This window comes from Xiphophorus maculatus, unplaced genomic scaffold, assembly GCF_002775205.1.
Source record: "Xiphophorus maculatus strain JP 163 A unplaced genomic scaffold, X_maculatus-5.0-male Unplaced_Scaffold_BN000169F, whole genome shotgun sequence".
Taxonomy (NCBI): Eukaryota; Metazoa; Chordata; class Actinopteri; order Cyprinodontiformes; family Poeciliidae; genus Xiphophorus; species Xiphophorus maculatus.
The window spans coordinates 47716-73538 of record NW_019369766.1 but is presented as its reverse complement, the minus strand read 5'-3'; the positions used below and the strand labels follow the sequence as shown (position 1 = coordinate 73538).

Sequence of the window (25823 nt, the reverse complement as noted above, 5' to 3'; positions counted from 1 at the left end):
ACGTCTGTGAGGATTAGAGTTTTTCTGTGTTTATTTAGGTTTCTGTGTCAGTTGAGTTTCCCTGTTGTCCTGTTTAACCCTTGATTATCTCCAGCTGTCACTTGTTTCTCCTGATTGTCTTCCTGTGTATTTAAACCCACCTTTGTTCCTTGTCACATCAGTCTTGTCTATCTGTTTTGCTCATGTCTCATGTTTTGACCAGTTGCTACCAGAATCGAGTCTCATCTGTGCTGCCTGAATTTTGGACTTTGGACTTTTGCATTTCTGGATTGATCATTAAATTCACCTTTATTTATTCCAATCTGGGTCCTCAGCGTCTGCCTCACCACCTCACACCGCATTTCATGACGGCGTCCAAAATGCGTCAAGTTCTGCGCATGTGCGCTCTGAATGTAGACGCTTGACATTTTGCTCTACACCTAGCGTTTCAGGCGACTGGTTTACATTCAAAGTCTACGTGGAAGCGCGTTGAGGACACGTCAGACCCGTCAGACCCGTCAAAATCACTCTAGCAGTTGTTTTCCGTTGCCGGCCTATTTGTCGGGCGTGTCGGAGGCTCCTAACGGTTCAAATCGCGCTGCGCCTGAGATTGTGATATCCAAGTGAAATATATTGAGGTTTCTGGTTGTGGTCATTTCATTTCATAGTCGTACTAAGAATAAAGATTTTAGCTCGAAATGCACATCATTTTACAATCTGACAAAATAAACTGCTTCAACATTGGGTAGATACTGTAAAAAAAAAAAAAAAATCTATTTAGAGTAAAATATGAACCAAAACAACTTTTTCAGTTAAAAACGGTGATTTTACGGAATAAGTAAGGAGGATTTTAAATATGTTAGGTAATGTGCAGCTTTTTGACTTTAAGTTAAGAAAAATCTCCGTTTTTAAGAGTTTTTATCTCCTTTCAGATCTTAGATTTAGTCTGATCTCTCGGCGCTTTGGTTCCTCGCAGCCTGAACAACGTATTTACGCTCATCTGAATTTCACTTTGTCCCTCTGCAGGGTGGGTGATTTGATGAGAAACCGCCGTCCTCCTTTGTGGTGAAATCAGAATAATGTTGGACAGGAGACATTTCACCAGGCAGAGACAAACCAAAAGCAACGCTGCACTGGTTGGTTGGTGTCTGTCTGAAGGCGGGGGTGTGTGTGTGGGTGTGTGTGGGTGTGTGTGTGGGGGGGGGGCGGGGGTGTGTGTGTAATGAATACTGAATACTGAATTACCCTCGGGAGTTGGAAACACTCACACCACTCAGAACCAGAACATGCTTTGTGGGCTCCTAATGGTGGAACAAATACGACCTCAGATATTTAATTTAAACCGACCGACAGTGACTCGTGGGTGTGTGTGTGTGTGCAGAAGTTTTATAATTTCTTGCTAATAAATTGCACTAAACACATTTTTCTTTTTAATTTGTGTTGATATTAGCAGGTTGCGACTTCAGCAGATTCTCATTTTTCTTGATGGAACGGCTGTTTCGCACTTTATTAGCCCAAACTTATTGGAAATCTTTCTGCTAACCAACCATGTCTGCAGAGACAAACAGATTCTCTTCTGCCCTCTAGTGGCAGCAGACAGGTAGCGCTGTTAAAAACAGGTTTCTTCTGTTTTTGCTTTTTATTCCAGGAAATCAAACTAATCTTAATACCAGACAACAATAAATACAAAAAGCAATGCTAAATATATTATTTCATGTTTATTTATATCCTTCTAACTGCTACTGGTGACAACTGGGAATACATTTTTCCATTGTTGGGAATTTCCAAACTGATAGACGCCACAGTCCAAAAAATTATTTTAGTCTAGTTTCCAGTATGAATATCTTAATTTACTTGAAATAAGACAAAATGTATTTACAAGTAACTTTTCAGCAAGATAAAGAGCTTGTTTTAAGTCAATAATTCCTTAATATTGATGAAAAAGAACAAGTTTCTCTGGCAGATTATTTAATTTAAAATATGGGAAATATGTCTTGTCAAAAGTTTCATAATCTGCCAGTGAAACTAGAACTTTTTCACCAATATTTAGGAATTATTGATGTAAAATAAGCTCTTGATCTTGCTGAAAAGTTACTTGTAAATAAAATTTTGTCATATTTCAACTGTACTGAGATATTTGAGTTGATTCTATGTTGCATTGTTTTTTCTGTGTTTTATATGATGTAAAGCACTTTGAAATGCCTTGATGCTGAAATGTGCTATACAAATAAAATTTGATTGACTTGCACTATAAACTTGACGAAAATACTTGGCAAGATTTTGTGTTTTTGCAGTGCAGTGATCGGTTTCTCACCTGTTGTTTGGGGCGTGATGCAGTGGTTTTTCAGTTCTATTTAAATAACTTTCTTGACTGAATAACATCTGGGTGTTGCTGCTTTTCCAAAAAACGTAGCAAGTTGTAGTTAATTCATAATTTAAGAAAGTAATTTAAATACCTTTCCTGTCGTACTTGAAAACAGCTCTTTTTATTTACCCAAGTTACGATGAACTGAGAAAAATATCTGTTTCTGTCACTTTCGGTCTGTTGTGGAAATCTCCTGCAGTCTTGTAATTTCCATAAGTGCTTTTCCTGCTTAAGATTGATGTGCACGCATGTAGACAGCATGAAAAATAGACGTGTTCGTTGTTGACGAGATGCAGGACAAGAGAAGGTGATTTCCTTTTCATGTCTACAGCAGGCATGAATCCTGCATGAGGCGCTTTACGGAGTGAGAGCAGAAGAAGACGTAAAAACGTGGCGCTGATCTCAGATTCACTGTGGTGAGTTTCTGATGTCACAGATGGACGTTTTGATTCATCCGCCTGCTGTAGATTCAGTAGAAACAGCACAGCTCTACTCTTTTTAGGCTGTTTAGGAATAATAAAGCAGCAGATGCTAAAGTAGTTCCTCCTCGGTGCCATCTTGTTGGAGGAAAAGCAATAAGTGCGGAAGCAGCCCACTCCACTCAATGCCACCTGAATAAGTGATGCTGCAGAAGGACTCTGAAGTGGAAACAGACAGGAAGCTGCCATTCTGTTACCAAAAACAAGCCAGTGAACTCATCATCAATAAGTTGGTGGAAAAACTCTGCTTTTTCACATTTCAGCTGCTCCAGTATGAAATATTTCCAGGAAAGACACTAAGTCAGGGCATACAGTACCAGATTTATTCTTTTTTTTTTTTTTAGCTTTTCTGTCCCACACTGCAAAAACACAAAATCTCACCAAGCACTTTTTGATAGTTTCTACTGCAAATATCTCAGTACACTTGAAATAAGACAAAACTAACTTTTAGATAATCTTTCAACAAGATAAAGGATCTTAATTTAAGTCAATCATTTATTAATATTGACAAAAAAAATACTAGTTGCATTGGCAGATTGTTTTACTTATAACAAATGAAAATTATCTTGTTAGAAATAAATTTATCTGCCAATGGAACTAGAGCAATATTTAAAATCCTGCCAATGTCAACAACACAAAGTGTAAACTTAAAAAAGTGTGGTGGAAGAATGAAAACAGCTCAATCTTTCTTGTATATTTTTTAAAACGTGTCTCAAATTAATTAACACAACCTCAATATGCTTCATGTTTAAAAAATAAACTACATTTACTTGTAAAAGTTGGTTTATTTACAGAAACGGAGCGGCGCAGTTCTGATCTCATCCACCAGATGGAGCTCTATTTCCACATGAGTACAGTTTCATCTGAGACCATAACAGATTAACATTTTCACAAATGTTTGACTGAAATCAAATGGAAAGAAGTGAAGAAATGTTTTATTTTCTGTTAAATGTTGAACAAGAATTCAACTAAATTAAAACATTTTACTTTTAGCAACTCAGAGGAAATAGCATTTTACCTTTAAATAGGTTAGAAAATAGAATTTTTTCTTTGATTGTTTACCTTGAAATATTCATAACTGGTATACTTGAGTGGTGAATAGATTTTTTAGGTGAGCTGGGAGAGTTTTTAGCTTCTTATTTCTTTAAAAACCAAGACGTAGATGTTGTGATGATGTCCTCAGAAGCTTCCTACACGCTGCCCGCCCACACGCTGGCCGCTGTGGCGTTAACCTGACACACCTCAGGACGGGCTGACGATGTGTTCAGGGACCTCTGCTGTTTGGGATCAGCTCATTAGGCTGCAGGGTTCCTGATTAGTCTTACGGTGTTGTGCTGTTGAAAGGCCTCGTTTTTAACCCTGAAGACTGAGCTGGCCTGTAATTAACCTTCTGCTAAATGTCACTGTGGGCGTTTTAAAGCTTTAGGAGGGAAAGTGGCAGCTTTCAGGTAGTCCAGTGAAGAAATGGAGTCTTTCGCTGAGTCCACTTAAATTTATTAAAGGAGACCTGTGACTCAAAATGTACATTTTGCTCGTTTTGTTCTTCCATTTGTGTTTCTGTTGCTTCTAAAAACAAACAATGCACTTAAAAAACCTACCCAGCTGTTTTTTGCCAACAAGTTCATGTCTTTTGGTGCCTTGAAAATGAGCCAATTTTAAACCTCACAATTTTTAAGACACACTCAATTGGCACTGTGCCGTTGCCTAGCAACCCCAGCAAAGCCCAGCCACTTTAACTCGGCTTGGGTTGCTAGCTAAAGAATGTTTTGTCAGCTGCAAAATGGCTGCTGGAAATGACAAGTGTTTTACTGTTTACTTATCATCCAGAAACCACTTCTTGTTGGTTGTGCAGGAGGATCCCTGTCTGCTTTTCGAAGATGTACTATTACGCATCTGTTTTCAGCCATTTTCACTCGAGTGTAAATGTTGCGTTTACACTTACACCAACTCATTGACTATGCGTTCTGTCTGCTTTCAATAAGTCCTTAAAATTAAATAATTTTGAACATATTTCCACATTAATCAGACCTTCCATGATTTCAGGATTGATTTTGTAATGTTTTTCACAATCCATGTCACAAATTTAGAAATATTTGCAAACAATTTAGCAATATTTGTACTTTTGCATAATGGCAAATGTAATTTTTGTAACTCTCCATGTCAATTACAGACGATAACTTGACTTCAAGTACAGCAGTGTAGTAGAAGTAAGAAATACTGCCACCATTTTTGAGGAAGATTTGCACAAAAATTGTAAGAATCTGTTCATTTGAGGTGAATTTCTGCGATTGTGGAATTACAGAAAACTTGACAGACTAATGAGGCAGCAATGTAGTAGAAGTAGGAAATACTGCCACTTGCAGGTGGGAAGCAGTGGAGTTAGCATGACTTAAACTTTACGTTTTGACCATTTTTGTGGAATATTTGCAGGAAAAAATTTGCCGATCTCCTGATTTAACATAAATTTCCTGAATTCATTAACAACTGGAGGGACTTATTGATGTAACTTGACAGTAAACAAGTAAAATCTGATTTTATTTGATTGATAAAATAATATTAGAGCACACAACTGGGCCACATTAAAAGCTGCGGCGGACCGGATTTGGCCCCTGGGCCTTGAGTTTGACACATATTTAAAGACTGTTGCTATATGACAGCCTCATGACCATCATCGCATGCTAACAGTTCAATATTCGGGTAGCAGATGCAATATTTCACAGTAACATAACCAAAACCTACTCACATTGCACTAAAAACCAATTCCATTTATTCACAAAACCAAAAACCACAATTGAACAAAAACCTAGCAGATTCTCACACTGATCCAAAAATCTCATCTTTCTAGTCAAAATACAATCTTGAACAAAGATTGGGTCAACCAACATCAAAAACTGAAATACTCCCTTACTCCTCTACAATACTGTAACATCTACACTCTAAAATCAAATCCAAAGCCACCAACCAGGCCACCAAATCAAAAATAAACTCTAAATCCAACCAGTTTGCTTTATTAGTGTACTACTCCTTTCACATAGAGCGTCTTCTTTTCTTAATGTCTAAACACGATACAGGAAAAAAATGCAAACATGTGTTTTCAGTGTTCCTCTTTCCTGCCACAAAAGCAGACAAGTTATCTACTTTCAGCTTCCACGTCATTATGACTCCCCACAACTTTATTTTCTGCAAAAGACAAGATTTGGGGTCACAATTTAAATTTGAGGAATACTGATGACTGTGAACATGCCTTCAGTTTCTCGATCTTTGACCCGTCTGTCAAGTAGTCAGTGAGTCCGACACCTGTGACTTTATCCGTCAGGATTTTCTCGGGCTTCTGTTTTACCAATGGTAGGTAAAACACTGGGGAAATAAACTACCGATTCCTTATAGTCGTTGTTATTTTAGATCAGATTGGGATCTCTTTTTCTCGCTCTCCGTGTCGGCTACGCTACACATGGACTGTGTAGCGTAGTCCATGTGTAAAAATTCTTAAAATTAAAGGCAACATTGCGTCTTTTTAGAAGTTAAGCTGACATTGCAGGATGTGAAAGTTGGACTCCATAATGAAGTGCTGCTGATGCCTCATTTCTCAATAGCTTAACCCTGGAATGACCTTTGTTAGAGGCATAACAGTAGCAGGTTTACTCCAACCACCAAATTCATTTCTGTACTCGCATCACGAGTGCAAAGCACGTTGAGATGCCGTTACCTTAGAGGATGACTGCTGAATGGTTAATGCCAAGAACACTGTAAGGAGAAAACTGGTGAAACAACCTTAGAAGAAAGAAGCAGTGGTGCTGCTCACTGAAAATGGAAAACATAACTTACAGCAAGTGAAAACTTCAATACCTCAAAAGAAAATCAAACTGCAAAATCTTAAAGTTATTACAAAGTTCCTCTTCAGAAATTAAAAAATCCAGGGTGGCACCCAGTATCTTAACGTCCCTGATTGGTACATGTGGACGAAGGTACGTCCAACTCGTTGCAGGAATGTTGGCGTCTCTTCTGGGATTTTGTTTTCTATATGGGGGACCTCCTTGGATTCTTCTGCCACCCTGGATTGTATATTTTCCGTCTTTAGTTTTAATGCCTCAATTTCTCTCTTAAGCTCTCTGTTTTCTGTTTGACGCCACTTTAGTTGTTTAGATTTTTCATTTAATAAATTCTCAAAATCCTTGTTTAATTCAACCTCTGTCTGTTTCAGTTGTGCATTTCGCTTTACAATTGCGTCATGTTTCCATCTGAGCTTGTAGATTTTCTCTCTTTCTTTGTCCAGGTCTGAGTTCAATGATCTAATCTTGTCCTTATAGAATTCATTGATGTTATTAAGAACATTCTGCTCAGCTTGGTAATTGTCTGCATTGTTAGAATTTAGCTGTTCTAGTTTTTTCCTGAGTTTTTCAACTTTCCTTTGAAGCTGCGCCTGTTCTTCCTGCAGCTTGATGAATTTCTTCTCCAAACTTTTGGTCGACAATAAATTCTTTCCTTCCATTGTAACTTTTCTTTCAAAGCTTAAACTGCAAATGAATTTCTCTGTGGAATCTGAGAATACAAAGACAGTCGCCTGTGATGTCACAGACAGGATGAGTGACATCACTGTTTGACATCAAAGCCACAAGAAGTCTGTTGGGTGAGGGGGGGGAGAGGGGGGGATGTTTTTTTTAACTTTATTCGCAGACACACTGTATAACGACAGAGTTATGCCTCATTTGTTCTGCCTCAAGAAAAAGCAAATACAGATAAATATATTCAAGAAAAAGAAAAAGCTAAGGGTTCATTTAAAACAATAGAGATTTCAATTGTTTTAATAGCTATTTTTTGTCTTTGATAGTCTGGATATAAAACTTAACTTCATTGTAAAATGCAGCAAGTTGAGCTTTGTGAGGCCAAGTAAGACATCTTCCCATAACAGCATAAATTGTGCTTCTACATTGTTGTGGATAAAGTCACATGTAACTAAACAAATGTTATTACTTCAGTGTAAAAACATTAAATTAAATTATTTCTATGGCAATGCTGCCTAATGACAATGGCTATTTATAGAACTTGCTCTGCGGGCGACTGACAAGGTCCCTTGGGCCACCGGGGGCCCACGGGCCCTGTGTTGGTGACCCCTGCTTTATAGTATGCAGACATATTTTTCATTTTTTAATAAGTAGTGACAAAATTAACTGAAACTGAGTTTGAATTTTCACTGTAAGATGACCAGAAATAAATGTTTTCTTTTTGATCTGTCGCATAAATAACAATAAAAAAAATTGTAATTTGGAATTTAATTGAAAACAAAATAAATACAGAGATGTTAAAAACTGGTCTGAAATGAGAGCTTCTGATTCTGTTTCACACCAATTTCTATGTTTGAAATGTCTGGATCAATGTTGAGGTTTCAGATCTGCCTGAAGTGATAAACTTCTCCTGGATACCAGAAAGAAAACTTGTTAATTTGGACAAGTAGACTAAATATTTCTGCTCACGCTCTCTTTCAGCTGGCCATGACTCATCCCAGTCACCACCTCAACTTTGGCATGAATCCCGATCACGCCCGCAACTCGCTGTCCAACTGTGGCATCCGCCAACCGAAATACGGCGACAGGAAGGTCCACCACATGTACATGAGGAAAAAAGGTGGGCTTTACCTAATTTATGGTTGAAACCAAATCTACAAAATCTGAAAAGATAACATTTTCTCTTTTGTCTGACAATAAATAATTAACTAGATAATTCTTATGTGTTTTAGGTCAATGATGGGCAATAAAATTATCTGTATTATGAGAGAAAACCTTCTTTTAAAGTTCAGATGATTATATATATATATATATATATATATATATATATATATATATATATTATATACTAATAGGCTATTAGCAGAGGAGCCAAACACCAACTCCTCGTAGACCGCACAGTTGCCCGAGACTGCAAAACCCGACACACCAACCTGTGCATGGCTTGGATTGATTACAAGAAAGCCTATGACTCAATGCCGCATACTTGGATCATTGAATGCTTAGAGATGTATAACATCAACAGGACTCTGACAGCCTTCATTGCAAACTCGATGAGGCTGTGGAAAACCACCCTTGAAGCCAACTGCAAACCACTTGCACAAGTGTCCATCAAATGTGGCATGGAGATGCTCTGTCCCCGCTACTGTTCTGCATAGGCCTGAACCCCCTCAGCCAAATTATCAACAAGACTGGCTACGGATACCGACTCAAAAATGGGCCAACATCAGTCACCTTCTCTACATGGATGACATCAAGCTGTATGCCAAGAGTGAGCGAGACATCGACTCACTGATCCACACCACCAGGATCTACAGCACGGACATTGGGATGTCATTCGGACTAGAGAAGTGTGGTCGGCTGATCACCAAGAGGGGGAAGGTCATCCGCACAGAAGGGGTCTCACTCCCAGAAGGAACAATAGCAGACATAGAGGACAGTTACAAGTACCTAGGTATACCACAAGCAAATGGCAACCTCGATGAGGTCACAAGGAAAGGAGCCACAGCTAAATACCTCCAACGAATAAGGCAAGTCCTGAGAAGCCAGCTCAATGGCAAGAACAAAATCCGTGCGATAAACAGCTATGCCCTGCCAGTAATCAGATACCCTGTTGGAATAATTAGCTGGCCAAAGGAGGAGATAAAAGCCATGGATATTAAGACTAGAAAACTACTAACAATGCATGGAGGGTTCCATCCCAAATCCAGCACCCTGAGACTGTACACGAGCCGCAAGGAAGGAGGCAGAGGACTAGTGAGTGTGAGAACCACAGTCCAGGACGAAACAACTAAGATCCATAAATACATCAGGGACAAAGCCTCAACAGACAATGTGCTCAGTGAATATCTCAGACAACAGGGAACGGAGGTTGAGGTGCCAGAGATACCATCATGGCAGGACAAGCCCCTACATGGGATGTACCACCAGCAAATAACCCAAGTGGCTGATATCAGTAAATCCTACCAATGGCTGGAAAAAGCTGGACTCAAGGACAGCACAGAGGCCCTCATCCTGGCCGCCCAGGAACAGGCCCTAAACACCAGAGCAATAGAGGCCCAGATCTACCACACCAGACAAAACCCAAGGTGTAGGTTGTGCAAGGAGGCCCCTGAGACAGTCCAGCACATAACAGCAGGGTGCAAGATACTGGCAGGAAAAGCGTACATGGAACGACATAACCAAGTTGCAGGCATAGTGTACAGAAACATCTGTGCAGAATATGGACTGGAAACCCCGGGATCAAAGTGGGAAAAAACCCCAAAGGTGACAGAGAACGCCAGAGCTAAGATCCTGTGGGACTTCCAGATCCAGACAGACAAAATGGTAATGGCGAACCAACCAGACATTGTCGTAGTTGATAAACAACAGAGGAAAGGCGTTGTGGTAGATGTAGCAATACCAAGCGACTGCAACATCAGGAAAAAGGAGCACGAGAAACTAGAGAAATACCAGGGCCTCAGGGAGGAACTGGAGAGGACCTGGAAGGTGAAGACCACAGTGGTGCCTGTGGTCATCGGGGCCCTCGGGGCAGTCACCCCCAAACTGGACCAATGGCTACAACAGATCCCAGGAACAACATCAGACATCTCAGTCCAGAAATGTGCAGTCCTTGGCACAGCCAAGATACTGCGCAGAACCCTCAAGCTCCCAGGCCTCTGGTAGAGGACCCGAGCTCAGAGGATAAGAACCACCCGCGGTGGGTGAGAAGGGAATTTTATATATATATATATATATATATATATATATATATATATATGTATATGTAGCACCCCACTGCTCCGTCCGCTGGTAACTGGGACAAGAACTTAAACTCACTGGTGGGGTGGCTATTTGGGTTCGAATAGTTCTGGTAGATACCATGCAGGTTTACCAATACTGAGTAATTCCTTACTCTTCCAATTATCCTCCACTCCTATGATGTAACACAAACTACTCCAGACAACCAGCTACCTGAACAGTTTCTTTTAATAAGAGCCTAAGAAAAATAAAACCTTAGCTCCACAAATCCCCAAAACAATCAAAAACTTAAACATAGAACAAGGTTATCAATTCCCTCACCACAAATGTTTCCCAAAACAAAATAAAGTCGATAAGGCACTTTTTCTTTCAGGCCCTTATGTTTCACTCACTTTACCTTTGTGATTTTTAAGAAAACCCCTCACTGTTAACTATTGCTTTACTACAACCGGAATTCAATTTTTGTTACCAATAGAACTCCATACATGTACAGAAAATTTACAGTTCAAAATCACAATATCACACATGGGCCCATACTCTCTCTCACACACCCACACACACACACACACACACACACACTGTCCGGTACCGGTTTAAGGTTTCGTTGCAGGCCTGGTGAAGCTAGAGATCGATGTCGCTTCGACGATCCTCTTCTCCGTTTAAACAACGAACCAACTCCGACCTGCTCGCTCAGCCGACGTCCTCTCCGTCAAGGATGCTTCGGGAGTCCAACTTCCTTTAAAACTCCGCCACCCGAGTTGCAGGACTGCTCCTCCGTCGCGCTGAAATCAGTGTCGCCATGTCCCTCTCGCCACCTCGGATCAGCCGCAGTTCTCCTTGATTCAGCCGCAGTTTTCCTCCGTGCTTTTCACTGCAGAATTCTTCCGCAGATATCCCACAGCCCGGGTGCAGGATTATTTGTGCAGAACGAACCCTAACAATCCAGTTCCTTCTCCCATCTCAACCTCAGCAAACATTAGCAGCGGTCACCATTAGCTTCTTCTTCTTCTCTCCCTCGCGCTCTTCTCCTTTCTTCTTCCCATAATCCCATTGTTCAGTTCTCTTTTCTCTCTGTTGAGTTCACTTGTCCCTCGTTAACCTAAACTACTTTCGTAGGTAGGATATTCAATATAGTCTTTAAACAAATGGGATGATTAATCAAACAATACACTTATGTAAATACACAAGTCACCTCCAGAAAAGTTTTGGCTTTCTGTTTTTTCCATCATGTATATAATCACTCAGATTAAAAATGTACAAAAACAATACACATTTCTCACTTATCCTTTTTTTTTTACTTAACCAACCTCGTAAATATTTTGTAAATATTACAGGCCTTAAGTGCATGGTTTTTAACCAGGGGCTACATATATAAGACCCAAGGTGTAGGTTGTGCAAGGAGGCCCCTGAGACAGTCCAGCACATAACAGCAGGGTGCAAGATACTGGCAGGGAAAGCGTACATGGAGTCCTGGAAAGCATCATCGGTTGTTGGCAAGCGCTGCTAATCCGCCTCTTTTGCTTTTGCTTTAGCTCTATGTCGATGTTTCAACTTCCTCCTTTTCTCTCCATTCAACTCTGATTTGAGTTCACAGTTAAGGTTTTTTCTTTTGAGATAATAAACAGCTGCTCCCAGTTTTACAAAAAATACCTTGTTACCACAATTAAACATCATCTAGCAACTGATCTGTCTAAAAGGAAAAATAGAAAAAGGGAAGAACTGCCCAAGCAATTTGAAGAAAAATCTAGAAAACAAATGAATAAGAGTTGCTAAAGTTTGAAATACAAATACTCAAGTAAAATTAAAATTTCATAGACTTTTTTTATTTAAAAAATAATAATTTTTCAGTTGCTCCTGCCTCCTGTTTACCATGAATGTCTGTTTTTCTTGGCATTTTAAATGCTCTTTTTTCTCTGTCTCTTTAAAACAAATCGCCTGAGATTTGTAACGTTTGTGATTGTGAACGCACATTATCTTGGATTTTACTCGACCTTGTGGGGGAAAACTCTTCAGAAAATCTGGCCGTTCGTTCCCGTGGAGGACGCGCCGTGGCAACAGCGTCTCGCTGAATTACCCTGGTACCTTGACTGGCTGCTCACGTCAGGTTTCCATGGCAACACAGGTTGAAGAGTTGATTGAGAACGGGCAGAAGAGAAGCAGATGATGTCTGTCTTCATTGAGTCACTCACCTCAAATTAGAAAATGCTGCATGAGATGGGAAACGTTCTGAGGAGATGAAGATGTTTATGAATGCGACTCAGATTGATGAGACTTTGATTGGACTTTTGTTATGCAGCAAATTGTCCTGCAGCTTCCCCTCCTCCTGCAGCTGCTCACCACTTCCACCTCCCTGCACAAGAAACCAAAGTGGGGGCCGACCTGCCCGAAAACCCTGAAAGTAAAGCCGATAATTCAAACATAGTCTGGATGTTTATTCTGTCTTTAACTGGGTTAGCTGAGCTGTGCTCTCACATCCCTGTGATTAGAGGATTTGATTTAAAGCGTTGAATAAAAGGAAACAGTTTCATAAGAAGCCAAATTAAACTGAAAAGATGTAAAGACGTTTCTGGATTGTCAAAAGCAGCGATCCACTAAAGATAAAGTTTGTTCATGCTTGGCCTGAATATCAAGATTCCCTTTTCCCTGCTGCTTCACAGAGCCTCAGTGATGATCATGGATTTTATACATCATAATGTTCTGTCTTCGCTGCATGGTGCCAAAGATGTGCTAGGGGCATTTTAGAGTGAAAATAGGAGTACATTTCCACCAAGAAGTCTGAAATTTTGAGATTCTCAAAAAATTCTGAGGAAAAAATGTGAAAATTTTGGAGTTTGAAAAGTCAGATTATGCTAAAAAGAAACTCTGAAATTTTGAGATCTGAGATTGAAAAGTAAAAAATTTTTAAGAAAAAAATTACTCCGAAATTTTTAGATTACTCAGAAATTTTCTAGACAAGAAACAAAAGAAACTTTGGAGTTTGAAAAGTCAAAAATCGGTAAGAAAAAACTGAAATTTTCTACATAAAACATGCTAATTTCTGAGTTTTAAACAGTCAGAGCTTTAAGAGTTAAGTCTTGAAAATCAAAATATTTTTCTTTTTTTACATTTCTAAATATTTGTCTGGAATTTTCTTTTTTTTTTTCAAACTCAGAAATTTACTTAAATAATATTAGGAGCACTCCAATACAAAACTGCATCTTATGAAATGATATTACAAATATTTGAATACTTAATCTGTGAACACATCATCATCAGATTTCAGTTTTTAAAACCAAACAGGAAGTACTTGGGAAACTGTTAATTGGTGCTTTTGAGTAATAAATACATTCAAATAAAATTTTAATTAAATTAAAGATGATTTTTTTGAACCACTTGGTTCCAAGGAACTGGAAGAACACTCTGCATCACTTTTGCTCTCCTTCTTTCTGAAATCTGGTTTTTAAAAGACGTCGCCAACCACAGAACCAAAGTAAAAGCCGAGTTAGTTTGAATAAAGATCCATTAATGTTTCTTTTTTTTTAAAGCACTCTTTGTAAAAGCTTCTCTCAAACGTTTCATCAAAATCTGAATCACAAGTGACTGAAGGAGTTTCTTCTAATCTCACGCTGTTCTCACACCGACCCAAAAGGCATCCAGGAGTTCTGCTTCTTTTCTTTACGTGTGCGTGTGTGTGGGTGTGTGTGTGTGTGTGTGTGTGCGTGTGTGTGTGGGGTGGTGTGTGTGTGTGTGCGTGTGTGCGTGGGGTGGTGTGTGTGTGTGTGCGTGTGTGAGGAGGTGTGTGTGTGGGGGTGTGTGTGTGGGGGTGTGTGTGTGCGCCGGTGTGTGTGTGTGTGTGGGGGTGTGTGTGTGGGGTGGTGTGTGAGGGGTTGTGTGTGTGTGGGGGTGTGTGTGTGGGTGTGTGTGAGGAGGTGTGCGTGTGCGCCGGTGTGTGTGTGTATGGGTGTGTGTGTGTGGGGTGGTGTGTGAGGGGTTGTGTGTGGGTTTGTACTGGCGTGTGTGCGCCGGGGTGTGTGTGTGTGGGTGTGTGTGTGTGTGCGTGTGTGTGTGTATGTGCAAATAGAATACCTTGTAAAGAGCTTTTGCTCTTTACATTTAGATTCCTGATATTTCAGGACTTCTGACCTTTTTCGAATGCAAACCGTTGCCACGGCAACCCGCCGAGCTGAAAGGTTCGGCTGCACTGGCCACCGTCACGAGTAAATAAAGCTTTAAACCGTCATAGTAAAACAGTCACAATATCTGACATTGCAGGAGACTAAAGAAAGGAAATAAAATGTTAAAAATTTCTCAATCTTTTCCTGCTTTGGGCTGCAAACTACAGGCTCTTATTCATATTCCATAAAGATGGAAATTGTCACATAAAATGCATGTTTATGTTTATTGAAATCAAGTTATTGTTTTAGACTAATAGAGCAAAAACATTGTTCCACTTAAACCTTGAATTAAAGTGAACATAAAAGCAAAATTTAATAAGAGCAAAGTCTTTATTTCAGTTGAACATTTTAACAACTTTGTTTGGTAAAACTACTTAAAAAAAAAAAGTTGCCTTTTTATTGTTTTAAACGACGCATCCTTGATGAAGTGGGCGGAGCAAGAACACATCCTGGTACTTTGAGCATCCTTGCCTGGATGCGTACTCAGAGTTGGATCAGTACTTGGGCTGCTGTCGCTGACCTTCCACAAGAACACAAGTACAGACAAGAAGGCATATTGAGAAACGGCCCAGATTGTCCCCTCTGGACGTCCTTGTGGAAATAACAATGGAATTCTATGCAAAGAAAGTTGTTTTTTAAATTCAGAGTACATATAAATCTGTATAAAAAGGTAACAAACGTGAAGCTGAGTCATCTTGTGTTCTTATTTCTCTGCATCGTTGCCAAACGAGGTCAGGTCTTATTAAGGAATATTACCAGTTAATGGCATCCATAGAGTCCAGGATGGAGAAATTATCATTGCAGACACATTTTTCTCATCCAACAAATTACCGACTTATATGATGGGGAAGGTTCTAATGAGAGACCAGCATGGAGGCAAAGACGCGTTCAGTTAATAGCCGGTGCATGTTTCCGTGTTATTTGGTCACTTTGTCCCTCAAATACCAGTTTACCCTGAGCACAAAAATTCAAAAATAATTTATTTGTTCTCAGATGTTGTTGCCTTTAGTTTGTTTTCTGAAGAATATGACCTGATAGGCTGACCAGCAACAAAATATCAGATTGATTTTTAATAATGGACAAAGTAATATAATACCAGAAAACGCAGAAATGGACAAAAGCAATATTAACACCATGCAACAAAGTAAAAAACTGCTAGAAGAATTCAGTTTTCCTGTATCCTGAAGTGGCATAGAAAGATCTACAGCGGCCTATCAGGGTTATTGTAGTTCTGTGTTTCTAACATAACGTGTGCAGTTATTTTTATTTTATTCCCTAGTAAAACCAGGAGGCTGAATGTGGAGGCGTTCCCAGTCCAGCCAGGAGACCTCCAGCGTGTCCTGGGCCTCCTCCCAGTGGGACGTGCCCAGAACACCTCACTAAGAACTGAAATTTTCTTGTTTTTTCTTTTTAATTTCTGAGATTCATTTAAAAATTCCTGAGTTTTCTTGGCAGAAATGTTCTTTTCTTTTTTCTACCTACTACAGCTGCTCCACTTCCTGCTTTTGGAGCGGTCTCAGATCCGCTTGGCGTTCACATATGCATTTGAAGCGCCCCAAAGTTCACTACAACCGAACCGAGACCGAGGTTTGTTCATCTTTACCTCCTCAACTGAACTGAACTGAACTTTCTACTATTTCTGAGTTTGAAAAGTGAAAGATTTTTAAGAAAAGAAACTCAGAAATGTTTAGATTACTTTTCTAATGAAAAGGAAAGAAAAAGAAAATTAAAACATGGAAATTTTGGAGTTTGAAAAGTAAAAAATCCAGCCTGGAAAACAATTTAGCATAAGATGAGAGAAGGCCATTCCTTCAGTTTGTGTTACTGATGTTTGTTGAGTTTGTATTTATGTTAGAAAAATGTAAGCTCCTATTTTTTAACCGGAGAAAGTTCATGTTTCCATCACCTCCAGAGCAAACCGTTGTTCCAGGTAGTTTAAGAACCGAACAAACGGTTCAAACGTCTTACAGAACCAACAGCTTTTATCAGTGACTCAACCAATCGCACTGATTGGTGTAACGACTTATAAACCTGAAACTGATGGAAGTTGGTCTAAAAGGTGAAGCAGGAAAACAAACTTATTTCTTCCTTTTAAGTCCATTTCAGACTATTTTTAATAAAATGTAACACAGGAGACTCTCATAACATTCCTTTAAATCAACACCAAAAAGAAACTTCCTTAAAAGCTGTGAACTGCCTTTAATTGCTTCCTTTAGAGCGATAATGTGATCATCTTCTCCAGCATTAAAGATTGTTTCTCCAAGCAGCACTCAGAAGTAAGTGCCGTGTCATTACACTGCCGCAGATTGTTGACCTGTCATTGTTCAGGCTTTTTATCCACAATCTGTGAACTGGAGTTACGTAACGACCAAAATGACGCCATGAATTTTCTCTTTACCGCTTCGTATGATGAAATAACACCGTCCTGACTCCGAGTTTATTATCTTCACTTTTACATTTACATTCATTCCAGAAGTTTAATTTGGTATTATAGTACTTTTCTTCAGACTTTTCTTTTTCCACTGACGAATGTCTGGTTTGACCAACCACTGCAAAGATCTTCAAAAACAAGAAGTGTGTGCACAGCTCTGAGTTTAATTTATCAATAATGTTAAAAATGTCTCACACAGGCTCAAAATTTAATTTTCAAAAACCCTCTAACATGATTTTCTTCTGCTACTCTTTCAGGGTTCATACATTTTCCCAATTCAAGCACTTTTCAAGCATTTTCAAGGTAAGTTTTCAAACTTTTCCAACACCATTTTGATAAAAACGAAGTGGTGCTGAACTAAAAAAAAGACAGTTTAAATTTACTATTATATAATTTATTGCTGTGATTAATAATGTCTAATACTAAAACACTAATTTAACAAAAAAGTAAAAACTATTTCAGTAACTTTGTTTAATGTTTAAAATATAAGCAAACTTTTCTTTCAAATACCAAATCAATAAGTCATTTAGGTATGAGGAATAATAACTATTAATTATACTGAATCAACCCAAACAAATATTGTTAAATGCTAAACAGTTTGCAAAAAATGTTACAAAAAATAAAAAAATTCTCGCTAAGTTTTCTCACTGCTAAATCATAAAATCCTGCCAAGTATTTTGGTCCAGTTTCAAGTGCAGATTTCTTTGTACAGTAGAAACAAAACAAAACTAACTTATAACAAATAGGAGTTTGTGTTAAGTGGATAATTTGCTAGTATTAATATAAAAGTACAAGTTCCTCTGGCAGATTATTTCACTTATAACGAGATTTTTTTCCTTATAAATAATCTGCCATTGGAACTAGAACTTTTTTATAAATATTAAGTAATTATTGACTTAAAACAAACTCACATTCTACTGAAAGTTACTTTTAAGTTAGTTTTGTGTTTTGCTGGCATTTAGTAAATAGAAATAAATTTGGTGATTTTAATTGACCTAAAACACAGAAAGTGATTTAACTTTAGACAGGAGGAGAAAATGTGTCTGTGTCTTTTACCTGGTTTTAGTCGTAAATAATGTTTTCCACATTCCAACTTTTAATCAAACTGTTGATTGCACTTTATTACAAACTTTTGCAGTTTGAATATTAAGCACTGTGTACAGAAATCAAGCTACTTAATTTAAATTCAGCCGTACGAACTCTGCTCTTTAAACATGTGTCTGCATAACTTGCCGTGTTTTTTGCTGTTCCCGCTCTGTGATTCACGCACAAATTTCTTTGAGGCGGACTGTTGCTAACGGTGGGAATCAAAGCAACAATGGCACAGAATAACCTCTGAAAAATAAAAGAAATTGGCCTCTATTAAAGCTAATTATGGAGCTGAAGCAGCGTTGACGTCTGCCTGTGCCATTTGCAGCTTTTATCTCTAGATGAGATGCCATTAACTTTGCAGAAGCTGCACGGAAAGCAGGACATGTTTGGAGTTTGTTTGTGAGCTGAAAGTCAGTAAGTTCTGCCTCGTCAGAGTGCCGACTGTTTGTGTTTGATGTTACTCAGATGTGTTGATTATCATTTTGTTCCAATAGTTTTAAGCAGCACCAGCCCTCAGAGTTGGTCCTGTCACATTTATAACACTCCAAAAAAGTAATGGCATCAATCAACCAAAAATAAGTCGGATTAGTCACCTAAACGTGGATCAATTTTCACTGAAAAGTCTCCAATAATTATAATTTGAGCTCATTTTGGACCATTTTCTTTCCCCGTACGTGGTCCTGCGGTGAATAATTTGGGTGATTTTAGGAAATTTAAGGCAGCAGCAGAGATGGTGGGATGATTTTTTGAAAGTAGAACCAGAACAAAAGAACAGACCCATCCATTTACCCTTTAACCTTCCACCTGAATTACTTTTTTAAGTGCTTTTCATGCAAAATGTCAGAGGCCATCAGTTTTATCCTCTGACCACAGAATATTTTAATCAGACACATTCAGACTTTAAAAGTGGAGACATTTCTTCAGATAGATTCTTCTGAACCTCAAACTGTACTCACATAAAAGTAGCATTACTTCAACTTTTGTTTACTCGAGTGAAAGTAAAAAGTATTTAATCTGATTAAATGTTTTAATTGATTGGCAGCACTACAATAAAACATAAATAAGATTATAGATGAAGTTGTTTTGTGTTACCACACTTGGATTTTGTGCTTAAACTCTTAGTTGTAGTGCGTCTTTACTTTTTATTTTGTGTTTTTAACGGAAATGCAATCAAAACTGTGTCTGTGTTTTGAAATTAATAATAAATTAATGATAAAAATGGATATTAATGAAGGCAGTTCATTATTTCTGGTCTGTTGAAACAAAATATACCAAAAAGTACTAAAACTTTTTCTCTTTAGAGTTTGAACAGCTTTGCAAGTGTAGTTTAACGTGAGACAATTTTAAAAAATAATGTTTCTCCAGTAATTTTAAGCTCCATCAGTCTGTTAAAGTCATAAAACATTAGCAAACCTATCGGTGTATTTACATGTTAAACATCAGGAGATGCAGCAGAGACTAGAACCTGTAAATGAAATTTCTGAGCTGATTGTTTCCATCCACGTCCTTCAGTGGATCAGCGCAGCAGATTAAGGAGTGCAGCTCCAGGGATAATGGAGATCTCTGCAGCCTGTAAGCGTCCATGAACAGCTGCTTGGTTCATTCTCAAATAATCAATTCAGAGTTATTCTCTGGCGGCTCACAAGATGCAGCATCGCCTCCTCGTTTACAGGCTGCTGGAGGAAATGAGTTTCCTGCTCAACGGGAGACGGAATAACGTCCAGCAGCAGGAACAAATAATACAGAATATTTACATGAATATTTATTTAGTGTCTAAAACGACTAAAACTGCTGGATCATTGATGAAAATATTCATCATGATGTCTGGAAAATATGGACTTCTGGTTATTTTTAAGATCTGATATGGGAAAATATATTAGTTACTGGAGTTGGTCGTCTTTTCTGTTGTATAAAAATTATATCTATTCAATTAAACATGACCTATTTATCAATTAGTTCATCCATCCATTTATCAGTTCATCCATCCATCCATCCATCCATCCATCCATCCATCCATCCATCCATCCATCCATCCATCCATCCATCTGTTCAGTCAGTTAAAAGTTTTCACATAATTCAGCAGATTTTAAAGCTTCTGTTCAATAATGTGAACAAAAGTCAAACACCAGAATTATTTTTATGTGACCAAAATCCAAAATTGTATCGTCATAATTGGGTTAAACTGAAAACAATAGTCATAACATGAACACAAATTAGTTTTTTCCCTAATTGAAATAAAAAAGCACAATATTGACTTAGAGACACGGTGCAGCAGACTGTTTGTGTTGCCGCAGTGGGGAATCCTTCCTGCCTTTCGCCTGATTTCAGGATGAATTTCTGCTCCTCATCCTCACTCATCTCACAAACGAGAAAACCAGCAAACTCCTGAGTCACTCAGCTCCAAATGAGGAGTCACAAACTAAACTGATAACGAGTCCAAGGTAATTACTTAGAAATGTAATTATTGATGCTTTGTCTCGGCACTAATTGTGTTTTAGCCTTGTTAGAATACTAATGATGCTGCAGCTACACACAAATAATGACAGTCTATCAATCAGGAACACCTGCATGTTGGAAATCAAAAGGTTTAATTACATCCCTGAGTAACAGCCTCTCTTAATATCTACAGAGGAAGATGCTTTAGTTTTCAACAAATGGAACAATATGAGCCCAGTGTTTCCAGGTAGCAGATGTTCAGAAACATAATTTCTTCTGCAGTGTGTTTGTGAGGTCGAAATGACCAGACTCGATTTGCGTTGGTTGGTTTGTTTTTGCAGTCTTGGTTTGAACAACATCATCATCAGTGAGACCTGACGTCCTGCTGCTGAGCCAAAGCCGAGTTTAGCTGCAGGAAAAACAAAACAGGAAGGATGAGATCCACTCAGACGGCACCACACTGCTGGAACAATTCAAACGCAGGAAGCAGAAAAGCCTCTAAAAGCTGATCTAAATGCGTTTCCCAGCTGTTTTCTGAAATACTCCGGATTCTGTCTCTTTATCTTCCTCCACAAGGAAAAAAATCAAATTTGCTTCAACTTCTAGTTGGTCATGTTTGTTGTTTTATGTCTAGAAAAATTAGGTTTGCTCATTCAAATGTAAAACCTAAATTATTACTTTTGTGACAAACCTTTTTAAAAATAAAGTGTTTTGAAGCTTTATTTTTAAAAACTGCAATTTTTTTTGCAAAACTCTGCAAGTAGCTATGCTAATCAATACGATTGGCTAAAATGTATTGATTTTAAAACAAGCTACAATCAAAGACAAATACAAAGGTCAGTTTTAAGAGTCAGTAAATGGTAATTTTGCGTTACACATTAACAAAACTCTTCATCCTGAACATTTTACTTATAAAATGATTTCATTTTCACAGGTTGCTTTGACTTTATTGCTTCAGAATCAGTAGAAAAAACCCTTATTTCCCTCTATTCCTCTGAATGTTTTCGTTATTTCCGAATCCATTTACTGGTCTAAACAGCGGATGTTGTTTCTCTAACTTTGTCAGTTCAGAGAAACGACGTTTCAATTTGTGTTTCACTCAGCTTGTTTCCTGAGATCGTAGATCAGCAGCCAGCAGCGTAGCGATGATTTCTGACCCGACCTTTCAGGAAGAAGTCGGCGAGGTTTCGCTCTCTGTAATCAGGAGACACTCAGAAACCAAGTGCTGCTTTCTCTCCACCAGCCTGGGAAGGTCAACGATGTTTCCTTTATTAGGAAATAAAAACATCATCCCTGAATCTACAAGAATGTTTCCTCATATCTCTGCAGCTCCAGTGAAGTGTAATCATTTAGCAAACGTTCAAATTGCTTCTCCTATCAAATTCCACTCGGAATCGTTTCTTTTTTTTCTGGGGATTTTTTTTTATTTTTTATTGCATTTTGCTGGAAACCTTCATAAATCACAGAGAGGATATTTGAAGAAGCAGAGGGATTAAATCACTAACTTCATTTCATTGTTCTGCTTCTGTTTTGCAAGACAAAGATTAACAGCTTTCATAAACTTAATCTCTTCAAAATCTAAATTAAAATCCGTCAGCATGCTTCGTTATTCAGGACATATTTTACTGCTAAACCTCTTGAGCTGGAAAAAATATTTATATAGTTTATAAATTAACTGTTTTTACTAAATAATCTTCCTTTAGTCATCCCAAATAAGTATATTTAGAAATATTTGCTAACACAACAGGATCGACAAGAGAGGAGATGGAAAATGATCGATTAATTATTTAATCTAAAGTTAATTGATCTTGTAGATCTTATTAAGTGGCCATTTTCTTACAAAACTTGAGTTCTCTATTGCTAAATGTTTTGATTATTTTTGTCAGCTGTATTAAATACTGACTGAATAAACAGAAAATTTTGGTTTTCTCACATAATTAGATGCTTTTATAAAATATAATACAGGAACCTCGCAGGTTGCTCAAATGAAAATTAAAGATTCATACAGAAGTTTTGTCTGGTTGAAGGAATGTTAATGCATTAACTCACAATATCTCTCAAAAACAACTGTGCTTACTGCCATCATGTTTGGAATATCTGCTTCCTTGCAAAGGTAGAAATTTGAGTCTTTCTATGTGACAAATATTTTAATCCCAAATTCCTGTGTTTAAAAGGCAACAATCTGAGGTTGATATTCAGGTGTCAACAATGAATTCAAGGTTTTATTTTCTGCATGTCTTTGCAGGTTTGCCATGGAAACAGATTTAAAAAGGCCTTGCATTCAAACAGAAATAGCCTTGGTTTGGCGCTTGGCTTTTTTGTTTTCAGAAATCATCGTCTATGTTTGGGAATCTGTGAATGGATGAACGTTTGAGCTCCAACCAAATGTAAAGTTCCTTAGTATTTAGTATGTAGTGAGCGATTAAATGACTTTTTTAATTCTGTAACTCTTTCTTTGTAAAGTGTAGCTGTGAGTGAATCAGAGTGCTGGAGTTTTTAGCTTCTTTTAAAAGTTTTAAAGTTTTTTTCAGTCTCCACAGAACAGGCTTTGAGGGTCTTTTAGATATAAATGGTGTTTGTGAGGATTTTAGAGAATCAGGGTAGTGGTAACCAACTTGAAAGTTGTTTTCAGTATAAACCCCACTTATCAAAATCAACATTATTGGCCAGGATTTTGTGCATAAATTGCATTTTTCTACACATTCAGCAGCTTATATACATTAAGTATAAATAACTAAGTTTTAGGAGAATTAAAATAAAACATGGAAGGAAAGTCAGTTCTGATAATCAGCAGGATGGATGAGCCAAACCACACAGTAACTGCGTTTCCATTCCAAATGTGTGAAAATCTTTTTCTATATTCTAGCGTAAAAAACACAATTTTGCAATTGTAGAGTGTCCATTACATAAGAAAAATAAATTAAATCACATGTGAATAAGGTCGTTCACGCGATAAGTTATTAAAAATCATGGCAGCGACGAATGTAAACAGTTATATGGCATATATTCATCATCCTACTACTTCCTGTCGTCTTCTTCTGCATTTCCAGCAGTAGTAACATCCTGCTGTTGATCATGTGATTCATCTGATGCGAGAAAACTGTTTTCATTGCAATTTTGCAAAATAAAAATATTTTGAGACGGCCAAAAAGCTTATAAACTTTTTAGCAAAACATTGTAGTTTCCATTAAACAGATTTATTTTTATAATTTTAATGTGCAAAACTCTGCAGTTAATGGACCAACACAGACCAGACTCAGTAATTCAAATTAAATTTAACTTTAAACTACTTTAATGTAAATTAAATGTTATTGTAACTCTTAGTAATTCAAATTCTACAAAGAGTTACTGTAGTTATTGTAACGGCCATGCAGAAGATTATCAGTAGCTGTGGATGAAAGTCTCGTCTTCCTCTTTGCTTTTTGTACATTTAAAATAATTATAATAAAAAACCAAAAGCCACACACTCATGTGTTTCAAATGGGAGGAACTGAGAAACTACATAAAAGAAAACACAACAATGCTGTTTTGTTCCAGTTTAAAAGACGTACATCCCAATATGATCAGGATAAAGAAACCAGCAGATGTTTTGAGTTTGTGAAGTGGTTTGTTCTCTCTTTGGAAAAACAGCAGCAGCTGAAAGCCTGAGCAGCTTTAGCAGCTGTTTTGCTTTGATGCATTTATTCTCTTCTCCCGTCTTTGATGATCTGAGTTGTTTCTGAGCAGCAACACGAGTGTCTTGCAGAGTGGAGGGAGAGCGCTCTGAAACCGGAGCACCACCGGCTGCTGCAGGCCTGACCAGTCAGAAAAATCACATCACAAATGGATCTTCAGTTAGAAGTCATGAACAATATGATCTGCTGGCTGGTATTCAGTCCAACATGGTGGGAACGCCCAATCTAAACGTCAGAGTTAAGGTTTATCTGATGAATGTAGCATTCTGTAGGCCCAACAGTACCAGTAGCACACAGTTACTACTGTGTGCTACTACTGAGTTGCAGCGCATACAGAGGCTTGTTTTGTCTCCATGGTAACACCTTCACCTTAACAGGAAGATATGGTTGATTATGGCAGCGACTTATCGTATTCAGGCATCTAGACCCGCTGAAGACTCAAAATTAGAAAGAGAATTTAAATTACTTTAAATGTATTAAGGTTGTTGTTGCCAGACAGCTTTGTCTGAGTGTTTTAGAAACTTCCTATCAAACTTTCTGTTCCCACTTCTCCTCTTACTTCTGGTGTTCCTCAGAGCTTAGTCCTTGGGCAGCTTGGTTTCATCTCGTGCCATTTCAACCTTCGGTTCCTCTGCTATGCAAATGACATCCTGCTCTAAATAAATCTGCAAACAAGAGTCATCAAAGAAGAACTTAAACACAATGGTGGTATTTTTTATCTAGATGGATATTTTTGAACGACACCCAGCTAACCGAATCCATGGGGATATTTTATAATCTCCAGCTATTTGCAAATACATTTTCCAAATACTTATATTTAAATACATAGATCTGGGAACTTTGTAGTTAACTGTCATGGCAGTTGCTATGACAACAATAAATAAGCTACAGGCTTAGAGCTAGCTCTCGGCTCATTCTTATGAACTTATGAACAATATAACAACTATTACTCAATTACAGTATGTGAGTTCTCTACCCACCTCTGTGTAATACTGAGATATTTATCAGTCATATTTGTACTTAGTAGCAAAATTAGCTTAGCTAATGTAGCTTTTATCTGCTAGCTAAGACGGACATGTAGCCTGTTTGTTGCTACATGTACTCTGCCAGTCACCAGAACCTTGTTGTTACATCCTTTATAAATCCGTTTAAATGCTGATCGTTTGCATCCATGGATTTCTGTGAAGCTCCTCCATGGTATAAACACTCTTCATGTTCATTAAATAGTGAACTATGTCATAGCAGGAGATCAGAGGCAGATTGTCCACATCGTCTGACATGTTTCCATTCTCTGCCTCATGCGGGTCGATACCAACAGCAGCCATTTTGTTGATATGTCTTTTTCTTGCACATTGGTTGCAATGTGTCCCCATAAACCTTCTTTTTGTTGGTCTTGAGGCCATGGTTCATCTATACTTTGCACTGACCTTGCCTAACAAGATGGCGCAATTTAGCCTTGCAGGAACTATGT

General features: G+C 38.1%; 2 long non-coding RNA genes across 2 annotated transcripts in view; both read left to right on the top strand.

Annotated features, from left to right (window-relative positions):
- Window positions 1–16114, top strand: part of LOC111607890 — a 40659-nt gene extending 24545 nt beyond the window's left edge. The window contains exons 3-4 of the long non-coding RNA XR_002752453.1: window positions 8307–8445; window positions 15999–16114. This is a non-coding gene — a long non-coding RNA (uncharacterized LOC111607890). The remainder of the gene's footprint in view (window positions 1–8306; window positions 8446–15998) is intronic.
- Window positions 16115–16230: 116 nt separating this feature from the next.
- Window positions 16231–25823, top strand: part of LOC111607891 — a 46806-nt gene continuing 37213 nt past the window's right edge. Inside the window, exons 1-2 of the long non-coding RNA XR_002752454.1 lie at window positions 16231–16306; window positions 17408–17453. This is a non-coding gene — a long non-coding RNA (uncharacterized LOC111607891). The remainder of the gene's footprint in view (window positions 16307–17407; window positions 17454–25823) is intronic.